A 15,221-nucleotide genomic window follows, 5' to 3' on the forward strand; every position below is an offset into this window, starting at 1 on the left:
AATCTTTTTTGGAAATAAAACGGTAAATAAGATGGCAGTGGAAAAGTACAAAAAGGAAGGAAGACAGTCTATAAAGCCAGGGATCTCTGTGCCTTATTAAAGCTTAATGCCCAAAGAAACTCTGGATAATGGCTCCTCAGAGTTATCCCACCAGAAGGGTGAGAGAGCTATGGTATTTATATACAGCAGTTATTGCCTGAGGGCTGCCTCAGGATTTTCAGTACATTTGCCTACTAGCGTGAGAGCAGTTCATCCTTCCAAAGCTTCAGAGAAAGCCCCTGATGAAGAGGTGCAGATATGGGCAGTTGAAAATCGACTGAAGAATATTTAAGGGGATGTGGGCAGTGTATTTAAGCCATTTTTTCCTTTTCTTCAAAAGCTTGGCAATATTTTCTTATTTCATTTCATATAGAAAAATTTCCATCCCCTCAATATAGTCTGTTGGCCAGCTGGTTGGTTTGTTTTTCCAGCCCGGGTCATCCATTGCAGATCCTTACTAAAGCATTTTTTCTGCACTGGCTCTTCCAGACTTTCACCTGAAGTACGCCTCATCCTTCAGAATTCAGCTGCCATGGCACTTCGAAAGTAAAGCATCTCCTACCCATCCTAATTAACTAGAAGAGACACCAGTTCTACACTAGCACACTCCCTTTTATTCTGTTTACCTATTATATTTTTTCTTAGCCTTTATCATTATCTAAATATATGTTTATTTGATTCCAAAATTTATTCTTCACCTCAGGAAAAAATAGGCTTTATGAGAAAAAGGCACTTAGTCTGGTTTAGCACTATATCCTGAGTGTTTTGAATAACACTTGGCACATAATAGGTGTTGTAAAAATTACAGAATAGTTATGTTGATTCTTTAACTCAAATTATGACAATTTATTTTTTTAAATATTTTATTTATCTATTTTAAGGAGAGAGAGAGAGTGCACATGAGGGGACTGGGGAGAGGCAGAGGGAGAGGGAGAAGCAGATTCCCCAATGACCAAGGATCCCAGTGTGGGGCTGGAATCCAGGACCCTGGGATCATGACCTGAACTGAAGGTAGGGACTTAACTGACTGAGCCATAGTATATTTTTCTTATTTTTTTATAGTTTCCTTAAAACACAGTATGTACTTAGAATTTTGGAACACAACATCTGGCTTCAAATAAAAGCTTCAATATTTATGAACAGTGGACCTTGGACAAGTTACCTTACCTGTCCTCTACTACCTGAAGTAGTACTTATCTCATGATGTTATTGTATTAAATTTTATAGAATGCATGTTATTAGAGGCATTAAGGGTACCTGGGTTAATCTTTAGGGACTGAATTGATTAAGTATCCAACTCTTGATTTTGGCTTAGGTCATGATCTTAGGGTCCTGAGATCAAGCCCATGGTGGGCTCTGAGCTGAGTGGTGGAGTCTGCTGGGGATTCTTTCTCTCCCTTTGCTCACCACACCTCATTTCCATGCTCTCAGAAAAGAAAGAAAGAAAGAAAGAAAGAAAGAAAGAAAGAAAGAGAATTAGAATACTAAGCTGGCAGTTAATAAGTACTATATAGCTATTAATAGTTAGCTATTGCTTTTTAATAAGCATTACCATGTCATGTCCAAATATACCTTTTAGATTAAAAATTGTATTAAAACGTTGTTTTATGTTTTGTAGTAGAAAGAGTATATTATCAGATTTGGAACAGAATTAGAGTTGTTCTATTTAGTAGCCCTATGATTAAATTATATCCCTTGGAACCTCCATCTTCATCTATAATTGGGATAATAATGCCTGTGAATTAGAGTTGCCATGAAGATTGAATAAAAATATGTCATATGTTTGGCTTACAGAAGTTGCATCCTGCAATATGTATATCTTTTGCCTCTTTCTCACTGCCATTAATTATTTGCATAATTATTAAAAAACCATTTGCTCACACCAGGATCATATAAAATAACCAGTGTTTGCCAAATGCAACATGGGAGAAGTATTCTTCAACATTTTGATATGTCTTTTAAACAGAAAAAAAAAGGGGACATGGAAGCCTAAGAAGCATGAAAAATATTTTTCATTCCCCACGTTTGAAAAATCATGATGTACATTTCCATATTATCATACAATTTCCATATTATCTTACAAGTCTAGGATGCAAGTTTAGGCTAACTCTAGTCAACATATTTCATGAGGGAACAACTTTTTGTCATAGAAGATCTGGGACCCTGGAACTCTCTGTGAGATGACATCTAAAATCCTTCACATTTTAATTTCTGAAATTCTATGACTTCCTTTTTTTTTTTTTTTTTTTTTTTTTTTTACTAGTATTACATTTTCATAACACTTTCAATAGCTTCGTCCCAACACTTGCTATGTTTGGGGCATGATTCATTTCAGCAATGTTCTTTCCTAACTGCTGCCATAGGCATTGTACCTTCCTTATTGCATTGTACACTTACTGATCTTCTAAACCTTATTATGCTGAAGCTATCTATATCTCTGCTCTCAAACAATATCATCTTCTCATTGTAGATGTCATACAGGTCAAAATATGCAAATAATATAGGCAGTTATGCAGCTGATACCCAAAGGCTGAAGCAAAAGGCAACCATTTCTTCATTATTCTGTACTGATGTGAAAGAGTTCTTAGAAAGAAAGAAAGAAAGAGAAGAAACAAAGAAAGAAAGGTTTCAGAATTTCAGAAATAAAAATGTTGAATGCACTAAAGTTTTTTTTTTTTTTCAGTTTTTCTCATAAATTATTTTCCTCTTGTTACCACTATTGTAGGGGCATGCAAGTCCTCCTACAATATGCTATATTAAGATCTACTCAATCTGGTATCAAATTATGCCAAATTTTGTATAATGGTCCATATTATATTGAAATATCACAATTAAACATCTCTTGCAATGTACATAGAATCATTTCTTTTGCTAACACATTGGAGAAAATTAAAAAGATTTTTATACAGAAAGATACATACACATAATTTAATAAGAAACAAAGTTAACAAAATAAGATATTAATTAGCAAAATAAATCTTAAAATTAAGTACAAATACTGCATTACAAAATCTGTGAAAGGCTAATCTGATTTTAAATATCTTCATGGCTTCACTCCTTAGTGATTTTGACCATCTTGGGCATCTGATAGATAAGAATTTTCTTAGCAATTAAGAAGAGGGCAAGATTTATTAAAATAAAGGATGGTTAGATGCTGCTAGTGGTCACTGTAATTCCTTGTGATCTGTCTGGGAGGACAACTGGGCATTTTTTATTCTGAAGACCAATTTCATACTAATTTTTATGGACCCAACTTCTTCTGATCCTGCATCTTTCTCTATTGGTCATTTTTTTCTTTTTCTTCTATTTAAAATGTGTCCCTTTTCACTGAAATCTTCTTTGAATCTCTGACAAAATGCTTTCTCCCACTTAAAATTTTCTTTTCTTCACTGAAAAAGAATTTTCTTTTCTTCTCATGAACTCTTATTTTATACGGCACTTCTCTGACTATAGAAAGAATCAAAAAATAAAATGCACTTTTAGGTATTTTGTAAGAAATTTATTAGCAAGGAGCATCTGGGTGGCTCAGTAGGTTAAGACTCTTACTCTTGATTTCAACTCAGGTCCTGATCTCAGGGTTGTGAGATTGAGCCCCGTGTCGGACTCCACACTGTGCGTAGAGCCTATGTAAGATTCTCTCTCTCCCTCCCTTCTCACACCTTTTTCCCTACCCAAAAGGGAAGAAAAAAATATTAACAGTTTTTCACTTAATTCTTACCAGTAGATATAATCGTTAACCATACACTGAAATTTCTGGGGCTCAGGTGGGATGGAAGTCTGGACAAGTAGGCTCCATGGACACCCAACCAGGGCAGCTGCACAAGGTTCTTTGCTCAGAAGGGCTTTGTGTTTAGGATAATGCTCTTTGGTCACTGCCTTAAACGTCTTCAAAATTTTACCTTTGAACTTGTGTTTTCTTTTCTTTTTCTTTTTTTTTAAGATTTTATTCATTTATTTGACAGAGAGAGAGATCACAAGTAGGCAGAGAGGCAGGTAGAGAGAGAAGGGGAAGCAGGCTCCCCGCCGAGCAGAGAGCCCAATGCAGGGCTCGATCCCAGGCTCCTGAGATCATGACCTGAGCTGAAGGCAAAGGCTTAACCCACTGAGCCACCCAGGTGCCCCGAACTTGTGTTTTCTAAATGAAGTCTAATGGGACAAAGGAATATGCTTTTGAGCAGAGGAACGACATAGCCTATGTGCATCCACTGCCACTCTGTGTCTCTCTATCTGTGTGTAATGGTTCTGAGGTCTTACAAGATCCAAGAAATCTGGTGGGCCCATGAAGGGAGTTCAGCAAGACTCAAAATGAGCACAGCTCAAGTGTATTGTGTTCACAACTGGGGAAGTGAGGAAAACAATGGCCCCAAGAAGTCACACTTTCCTTTTGAACAAGAATTTGCTTAAAATGCAGTAAGAAGGCAATGGCATTCTGACAAATGTACATAACTAATGAACCTTGTCATATTCTTTTTTCCATGTGTTACTTCTCTATATTAGCCAAATACTTAATGCTGACAGTGATGACAAAAGAAAAATCGGAGTAATAATTCTTCTTCCTTTTAGTCCTCTTTGCTCAATAGTAAGCCACTGATAAGAGAGTTTTGATAGAGAAGGCATTATGCATATATCAAGAAATAAAATAAAAATAGTCGTTTGTTTTATGTAACATTTCCACTATTGTGGTAAGAACGAAATACATGTGAGTGCACACAACACAAAATGCAAACTGTGTAATTTTGATGATTCTACAAGTGAGTGAAGTACTTTTATATTTTCATTTTAAATTGACATTACATATATAAGGATAAATTTTAAAACTCAGGCAAATAACTCAAAAAGTGTATTTTTCTTTACATAGAAAGATATTAAATAACAAATAAAAAGTATGACCTACTGACATAAATGTAATCAATTATATAATTAAGTAGATGAGTCATTTTATTTGTGTATTTATTTATTTATTTTAAAGATTTTATTTATTTATTTGACAGAGATCACAATTAGGCAGAGAGGCGGCAGGGGGGAGCAGACTCCCTGCTGAGCAGAGACCCTGATGCAGGCAGGGCTCGACACCCAAGACCCTGAGATCATGACCTAAGCCAAAGGCAGAGGTTTAAGCCACTGAGCCACCCAGGCACCCCAAGTTTGCATATTTATCGATAGCAATATATACTCACTCTTCTTCATATATAAAATTATATAAAACTTCCAGCAAAATATCAAATTATCACTAGCAATAGAATTAATGAAAATAATAATGAATAATGAAAATAATTTAAATTTTTCCATTTTTTAAAAACCTTAGATTTTATTGCTATTGTATTGCTAGGTGCATATATAATCAAACTATTATATCTGTAGGTACTTGAAATAATTCATCTCTGCTTATATTATCAACTTAATATCTAGCAAAATTAATACTTTAAATGTACTTTATTGCTTTCAAATTTTAAGAATTATTTTAGTGTGTTTATTTGAAATAAATTTATGAACTTAAATCTCTGAAATAAATATGCTCAAAGAAAGCTAGCTTCTACATATATATGTCTATACATAATATGTAAGATATAAATATCTAAAGAAGAGTTATGTGTACATATATACATTTTTCTTAGATAAATGATAGCATGCAATACACTTAATTTCTCATTATTTTTGTAGCTTCATATTATTCTATCCTGTTGAAGGCATTTATTTAACCAGATAGATTTTTGAATTATTTCCAAAATCTGCCACACAAATAGTGTGTAACAAACACATTGTGATCCATTCTTTTTTTTTTTTTTTATAGTTTTACCAGTTTACCTTCAGAATAGGCTCCTAGAAATGGGATTGCTTAGTTAAAGGGTAGAAATGCATATAATATTAAGAGACATTGTCAAATTTGCCTCCACAGGAGCCATTCCATTTTGCATTTCCACCAGCACTGTATGACAGTTATTGTCTTCCATAACTTTGCTAATAGAATGTGCCATTAAATCACTAATTAATGTCGCTGCCCAAGAAAATTAGGCATAAGACATAAACAGACAATTTACTGAACAGGAAAACTAAAAGAGAAATAAATCTTTAAGGAACTGATCAATAACAACAGAGAAAGGTATGTTACTACTCCAAAACAATATGTTTATAAATGTATCACATCAGCCAAAACTTAAAATTCTCACGACTGTGGCGAAGATGTGGAGACAGAACCTTGCTGATATGTGTATAGACATGTTCTGTTCATTCGGAGAACTTTTGGCCTTATGTCATCAAGGAAAGATGCCTCTCATTTTAGACTCAAAAGGTCCATTTCTAGGCATATATTCTAGAAAATCTTTCTCATACATATAGAGAAGACATATATAATATTTATTGTACCATTACAATAGGAAGAATTTTTTAATAATTACAATATTTATTTGCTGGAAAACTGAAAATTGTAAAGTCATACGATTAAACATCACATTACAACACAATGAATGAACTAGAATTTTAAGAATCGAATGGAAAAGTGACAAAATTCTAACCTTGCACAAAATTTTTAAAAAGCAAAATATAGATTAATATTTATAATTAAAATAGTGTTTGATAACATTAAATGTATATATTCTAAATGTAAAGTACAGAGGCTATATATGGAAAAATGCATGTATATGTGTATAAGAATATATAAAAATCTATACTATATATTTCTGAAATTATGTAAGTATATAGATTTATATAAATATTACATGCATGTATTAAATGCTAAAAACCAAACAGCACCTAGAGTAAATATATAGAAACATAGAATGATAAGCAAAATTTAAGACATCTTTAAGGAGAGAAGGTAATATTCTCTTTAAAAACTCGAACATGTGGTAAATTGCAAAATTTTATGCTTGGAAATGAGTATGCTACTGTTTGTTATACTATTCTCTATACTTTTTGTATGCTGGAAATATTCCATAATTGTTCAAATAAACCTATAAACATACCAACATACATAATTCTACAACCATTAAGTAGATATTGAGTGTTCATTAATTTCAAGGCTTTTTATCATCCCGAGAAATTGGGAAGAATTTTGAAAGTTTGAAAAAACTTTTTTCCAACATTAAAAGACTTTCAGTCAACAGAATTCAATTAAACTGAACCCTCAGTTAGTCGAAAATTATTTGGCTTTGAAGTTTAAAATGTTGTCATAAATAGAGGGAGAGGTGTGTGGGTGTTTGTGTTTTGTAAAAATTTTATCTTCTTGGGTCAATTCCACAGTCACTCACATTTGTGTTAATCTTTACATCTACCTCTCCATGATGATACAATGTTGAGAATTTGGTTTCAGAATGAGACCGCTCCAGGCACTGCCAGATTCTCAATTATCAGACAGATTCAATTATCTTCACCTATGTTTTACTTATTAAAGTAGTAAATGAACTAATGCATTTGAGAAAGGAAAGAATTTTGACAACATTTTAAAGCAATAGAATTCACTTGTTAAATGTAATTATTAGAAAATGCAATTAACCAGAACAAATTCTGGTTAATCAGGGTGTTATTACAAAAGTGTTAAATTCCATTATGTCTAAGTTCATTATAAAATGTACTTTATAAAATGTAGACCATAAGTTTGAGGGTAAAATTTCTTACAGAATGAAGTAAAGATGAATAATAATAGCATAAATTTAGGTGATTAATTATGTAATGCAGCAAGACATTCAGAGAAGGGGTATTTCTGTGAGAATTAGAAGACTACGGGAAAATTCGTGAGGGAATTTTACATTCTCAGTATTACAAGGGCCTTGACAAGTCCAGTTAATTGGTTTTGAATTCTTGCTGTGAATAAGCATTATCTTAAGTTGATTTGTTGCTAGTTGATAGGAAATGCAGATTTCTAGGTAACTGTGCGTGGTGATGCAGTCAGTTAAGCATCCAACTCTTGGTTTCCACTCAATTCATGATCTCAGGGTTCTGGAATGGAGCCCCATGCTGAGCCTCTGCACTTTGCATGGAGTCTGCTTGGGATTCTCTCTCTCTCTCCTTCTGACCCTCCCCCAACAATCTCTGTCTTTCTCAAATAAGTAAATCTTTGGAAAAAAGTTAGGATTCTTTCAGAAGAAATTGCAAATGTTACAAATTATTTACTGATAAAATTAAATTCAAGGTAATGGAAAAGAGCCATATTATAATAAATACATAGTTTGGACATATACTGGTAGGCATTAAAAACTGATTTGCTTGAGACAAGAGAGATGTTGCTAAGGTTATACGAATAATGTAATTTAGTGCATCAAAAAATAAAAAATCAGTTTAAAACATTGCCATTAGCTTTATTATAGATTCAATGCATGTTTCTCAGCATAGTCAATGCCTATTGGAGAAGGAAAGGTTGAGAGTTTTCAAGCTTGTTTTATGTCACTTTAGGGCAGACATTACTGCCTTAAAATATTCTAAAAATCTAACAAAATAACTAACAAATGCCAAATAATATTTAAATATTTTAAGGTATGACTAAAATCATGGCATGATATTCCAATAATGCAATACATTTTGAGGCACCTATAAAATTATAAACTCCCACAGGGAAATAGTTTCCATTGAAAAATGGGCTCGTATTTTAGCTTCTTCCCTATTATGCTGAATAGGTAAATCTATGATTCTAACATTACTCACACTCTCTTTTTGGAAACTCTGATCTGCCTTTGAAGCCCACTTGAGGGCAAACTTGTTCCTTCTCTTACCTGTGCACACTAAAAAAAAAAAAAAAAAAAAAAAAAAAATCATTATAGGTTTGAGTTAGTTTATACTGAGTTAGTTTATCATTTTTTTTAAGATTTTATTTTTTTATTTGACAGACAGAGATCACAAGTAGGCAGAGAGACACACAGAGAGAGAGGAGGAAGCAGGCTCCCCACTGAGCAGACAGTGGGGAGGACCCTGGGATCATGACCTGAGCCAAAGGCAGAGGCTGTAACACACTGAGCCACCCAGGTGCGCCTGCATCACCTTTTGAGTGGATTAATCTCTCAATAAGAAGATCAATCACTTTCAGAACCAGATATAGTTAAGCCTCTATTAAATTAGATACATCATTTACTTAGTAATATCTAGCACCTCTGAATTAAAACAATGTATTTGTACCCCAGGCTTGAATCAAATATGTCACCTATTAAATATATAAATGTTAAATAAAATCAAATGTATGTTAAATAGATGTTTCAATAAATGAAACTTATTGTGAAATACTAACACTTAACAATTTTTAATTTTAGGTCTCTTAAGGAAAATATGTTGATTCATAAATAGTCTACTTGAGTTTCTTTTTTTGTTTGTTTATTTATTTGCTCATTTATTGACAATGGCAAATAATACTACAACTTATTATTTCTCAGCAATTACGGGAGCAATGTATCCTGGTTGTTTTCCCTCTGACAAACAGGAAATCCACATAAATGGGTTTGACATGAAAGAACATAATTTCTTTTAATATCTTTTTCTTTTTTTAGAAGATGTTATTTATTTATTTGAGAGAGAGTGAGTGTGAAAGAGAGAGCATGAGTAGGGGGAAGGGCAGAGGGAGAAGCAGATTCTCTGGGATCCCAATGCAGGATCGGATCCCAGGACCCTGAGATCATGACCTGAGCTGAAGGCAGATGCTTAACCGACTGAGCCCCCCAGGGAGCCCTTCTTTTAATACCCTAATTGAAGACCTTTTATATACAAGATATTGCCTTCCATATTCTTTATCTGTAAATCTTGAGGGAACATTTGCTGTTTCCTCTTAGTTTTTTTGGCTTAATCAACAAAACAATTTCACCTTTACATTTTTAGCAGCTCTTTCATCTATATTTTTTTCTGAATTTTTTGCTGAGGCACAGATTCCTCTTTCCATGGTCATGGAAATATGCGTTAACTCCAGTACCTCACAAAACAGTTGTACTTTCTTGGATTAAATAATGCAAAATTAGAGTATGCACAATGTGTTTAATAATTATAGAGTTGATATTTTTGGGTGCTGGTAGAATTGCTCTCATTATGTTAGAATCCCATTAAACATGTGAGCAAACATGGTTCTATCAACTAATCAATAGATACTTAGTGTTTTCCATGGAGATCTATATTTTAGGCAACAATCTGTGGTTTTAAGATGAAAAGTATCAAATAGAGCTGAGAGTTGGGAAGATCAAGCACAGCTTTGCAGAATAAATATATCTTAAGTTAAGGTCTGTAAAATGAATATCCATTGGCTAAGCAGCAAGTGGGAAAGGATATTTCCAGGCCTGGGCAATGGCATGAGAAAAGGGCAGGGCAGGAGTAGGGCAGTTCTATCTATTTTGGAATAGCGTTATGACGCTACTTTAATTGCTTTGGAAGCCAGAGTTGCTGTTGAAAGAATAGGGCAAACTTAATAAACTTAAACTTATATAGCATTATTTAATGTTTAATTTCTAACTGATGACTCCTCATTTTTTTCTCTCCATGACAGTGAAAAACGTTAGCAAGGATTGCAACCATGAGTATCCTTGCTAACTGCCTGTTACAACTCTGCTTTAGCACTTTTAGTCTAGGGATTCATTTGATCTTTGCAACAACCTATTGTGTAGGTATTATTCACCTCAGTGTATGATTGAAAGAACTGTGACTCAAAGAGCTGAAGTCACCTCACTGAAATATTAAGCTCATGAATGACAGAGTGGGATGTGAATCCAAAACTGTCTAGCTACCACACAATCGTGTCTCTGTTAAGGTAAAATCACTGTTCTTATTCATGTAGGTAGGAAGAGAGCTTGATACTAGGAAACCAACTCACTCTGCTCCTGAGGGCATCTGGAAAAAGTAAACCCAATCCAGAACTGGTATGCCATAAGGAATAGCAAGCATTCCTTTCCTTTACTAAGTTTTCTGATGATAGAAGTTATACATACCAGGAACATTTTATTTTATTTTATTTATTGATTTGAGAGAGAGAGAGTGTGAGTGGGGAAAGGGGTAGAGGGAGAGGGAGACAGAGAGAGATTGACTCTGAAGCAGACTTCCCGCTGAGCACAGAGATCTCAGGACACTGAGCTTGCGATCTGAGCCAGAAACCAGGAGTCCAGTGCTCAACTGACTGAACCATCCCGGTGCCCCAGTGAAAACATTGTCAGTGATGGAATATATATTTTGTAAATATGTGTCAGTGTGCATGTGTATGAACATGCTACAGACCGAGGCCCCATTAATGAATAATCAGTTCATGAGCAAGGGTTTACAATACAGGAATAGCCCCAAAGTTACAATTTGAAATTCATGTGCATATACAGATAACATGATAATTAGAAACTGTTGTTCACCTTCTTTAGGGGGATTAAAACAAAAAACGAGGTTTTAGCAACATCAAAACAACCTAGGCATTGGAACTTAGGTGAACCTCTGAGAAAAACAATTTACTTAAATTCCTTTGCAGCTAGAAATCTCTGCTTAGCATGTTAAAAATGCGGACCATGTCAGGGAAGTGGCAAAATGCCTTGTTATATGACAACGGATCTCAGAAGTCTGGGTTGACTGGAGCAAGACATGTCTTAGAAACTTGTTCAGTTTCTCTCCTGTGCAACACCATTAAATTTAATTACAAAGAAAAACTTATTTTTGTTATACAAATAATATCCCCACGTAGCCTAATTTAAACTAATTGCCTACACAGTTTTCATTCCAAGGGGAAAAACGAAACTAAAATAAGTGCTGACTTGTTGAAAATGTCTTTAATTATATTAACGCATTGAATTCTGCTTTGACCCTTCTTCAAAAGTTACTTTTAAAATCAGAAATGGTGCGAAGTGTGGCACGCCAGCAATTTGTAAGTTTCACTCCTGCCATGACCTAGTTTACCCCGTCATTTTTCCTTCTAACATAGAAAATATCTTTTTGTAGAAAAAGCTCTAAGTGTCTACTACGGGACGTGAAGACCTGTGTTATTTTTTTCCCCTCATTTTCAATTCTTGTAATATTATTTTTCAGAAGGAGAAAAACCTATCTGTGAATCTGGGGGTGAAAGAAGAACCCGTTTCTGACCTTGGGGATGGAGGGCTTTTTGCATACAAGCCTGCCTAGGGACTAGACAGTGCGACATGCACCTTTCATGGAACTCTGTGCGGTATCAACCCTGGAACAAAGGCCTGGTCCCCTGATTTCTCTCACAGCATGGAAGAAATAAGATTTTTAATTGGATTCACTGATGGCCTCACCGGAGCCATGTCCTAGCTGTTATACGGAGGTAACTTTTAAACGACATCAATCAAGCTGGCTACAGGGCATCACACCCCATCATTAACTCAGATCTTGAGAACTGGCTAGAGGAAGGGCTCCTGACACAGCAGCAACTGGGAGAAAACAAAGCTACCCACACCAGCAGATTGTCAGGCTTTCCCTTTGTGCTGTCTTCTCCATCCCTTTAACTCTGGGTGGGGAAAGGGAAAATCCTCTTCAGAATTTTTGTTTCTCTAGTTCTGTGATAGACATATACATAGATGGTGGAAATTTTAGAAGACTATGAAAGGTCTCTGACAATGATTTGTGAGTTCCATTTGACCATGTGCCTCACAAACCTTCTTTGAAAAAGTCAGGTGATGTTTTAAAGTTTGTTTCATCAAGACCCATGCAGTCAGAGCTGTTTAAGACTGTGTTCTCATAAGCCTCCTTTTGTAATCTACTTTCTGAAAGACAAAAAACCTTTATGTGAAATAGAGATGAGATGTAAAATTTAGTTATAAGGAGAGTCTTCAAGGTTGGCAATAATGACCTTTAGAGTAAGAAAATTCTTTGTTGTAGGACGATAGCTTTGTGTGTGGTATTTAGCATCAGCACTGGCCTCTACCCACTAGATGTCAGCAGATCTTCCCAGTTGCCACAATCAAAAAAACTCCTCTCCAGACATTGCCAAATGCCCACCCCCACACTGCCCCCAGGGACAACTCTGTCCCCAGTTGAGAACTATGTAGATAGCTATAGTTGCATAAAACAAACTGCTTTTCTTCCATCTTTCAAACCACTTAGTTTTAACATGGGGAAGACCCAAGTCAGTTAGTTCTTCACAGTATATGCTCTGTGTGGGGGAGACAGAGTGATTCAGTTAAACAGAGTGAAGAATTACTCCTTGGTGATTGTATATTAGGACAGGAAGACACCACTCATGGAAAATGATCATGGGAAAGCAATAGAGTGTCATCTGAATAGTTGGCCTTCTCCCTGGATTTTATAAGCCGTTCACAAAGTTCTCCAGTGATAGTACACATTGATGTGACATCAAATGGGAGCTATGAGACATCAGTCACCCATAGGTATTTTGGAACACTGCAGAGCTCAAATCACGGACAAATTATGGTGTCTAGATGAATGAGCACAATTGAACAGTTGGTTCCTTTCCACGTTTGAAAATGTCACCTAAAGCACTGTGGGAGGAGAACACATTTGACTCCTAAAAATTCAACAGCAAAATACAAATTATATGTTTTTTTCAACATATTCTAGTATTACCTCATTATTTTTTATGTTTGAAGAAGCAAATATAAAATATAGAGTCTAAATACAAAAATACGTCAACTGCTAAAAAACAAACAACAAAAAAATAAAAAAGCCTATACTCTAAAGAATCGATAGTATTGGCATTGGAACTAGGTTAACATACCACTGATTCTTTGAAAAATTTGTTTGAATCTTTGCAATCTTTTAAAAGAAGCTTCGCTTTTTTTCAGTTAAAAAATGGGAGAATGTACTAAACCACCTGAACTTCCTTATAGCTCTATAGTATTGTATTATTTTGCTTATTTTTTAATGAGGCAGATGCTTTTCTGCTGTTATATTTATGTATTAAATCCCCCAATTTACTCTCATGATAATATTTATTAGCAATTTTATAGTCCCTGTCATCATTGTTCAAAGGTAAAAAGACCAATGATAAGGACAATAGGGTTTTTTTTTTGCAAGCCAAATTTTACATTTTCCCCTTTCTCAGCCTTTATCTGGAAACACATGATAATATTTTACAAGAAAATAAAGACAAAAAGTAAGAAAATGCTCATTTTTGTATTACAATGTTTATAATTTCTTGTGGAGATTAGGCAAAGATAAATTTATCATCCTACTGGGTTTCATTTTGAAAATAAAATTGCTATTTTTGTGTTTTATCTTTATTTATTTGTTTGGTCATAAGAGCCAAGATTTGTATTTAATGATTTAATTTTTGATAAGAAAACTTATGACCATATCTGAGTACATAAGACCCTTGACCAAGGCCTAATCCCAGCATATTCCTGAGACTGAGACCCAGATAATGAGTTATTACTGACTCACAACAGCCTCATTATGAATTTGGTCTAATAAAAAATGATCACAGGTATGACAGTAATTCATTAGATTATTATTCCCTTAAATTTTAATTTTGTAGAAAATTTGGCAGGAGAGTATGGTCATGTGGTGTTAAACACTATTCAATTTTGACAATGGCTGTCAACTTGGTTTTTTGGCAGTGTGGTACAAATGTTCTATTAAAAAGAATAAGCTTTTCTGAAAATGAAGAAGAAGGTAATGTTCACAAATTTTCTGATAGCTCTCCAGAACTATATAATATTCACAGATATTTACATAGACAAAGTAACATAGCAAATGGTGGAACCGGGTTCCTTCAAATGTCCTCTGCCAATTCCAATGAGCTCAGACAAACTCTAAAGATGAGAAAGTTCTTAGATCAGCAAACACATTTGAGTTGTCATCAGCCTGCCAATACTGTGCCAGCTAAAATGTTGTTCCTTATCATAGCACTTCTTGCTATTGTTGTAGGTAATATCACTCTACGCAAAATAGAAAATAGTTTCTAATCATCAATATGTGTATACTCCCCTGAGTGAGTTGTGCACATTATCTAATTTATCATATAAAGTAAATATTATGCCTATAATGCAGATGAGAAAACTAAAGCTTAGTATGGTTGAGACCTTTGCCCAAGGACTCACAGCTAGTAAATTAATACAACAAACAGGTATCATAACCACATTATCTCCTTCCGAGACATATTGTAGACCATAATCTTAAAAAATGAAATATTTTGAAAGATCTGTACCCTCTATTTATCACTTGTTTAAACTAAACCCAGCTTTGCTCCTTTTATCCATCTATGTAGGGGATAGAAAGCTGAAGGAAAGAATCCTTATTACCGAAGAGTGAGGACAATGGCCATAACTCTT

Source organism: Mustela lutreola, chromosome 10 (assembly GCF_030435805.1).
Source record: "Mustela lutreola isolate mMusLut2 chromosome 10, mMusLut2.pri, whole genome shotgun sequence".
Lineage (NCBI taxonomy): Eukaryota > Metazoa > Chordata > Mammalia > Carnivora > Mustelidae > Mustela > Mustela lutreola.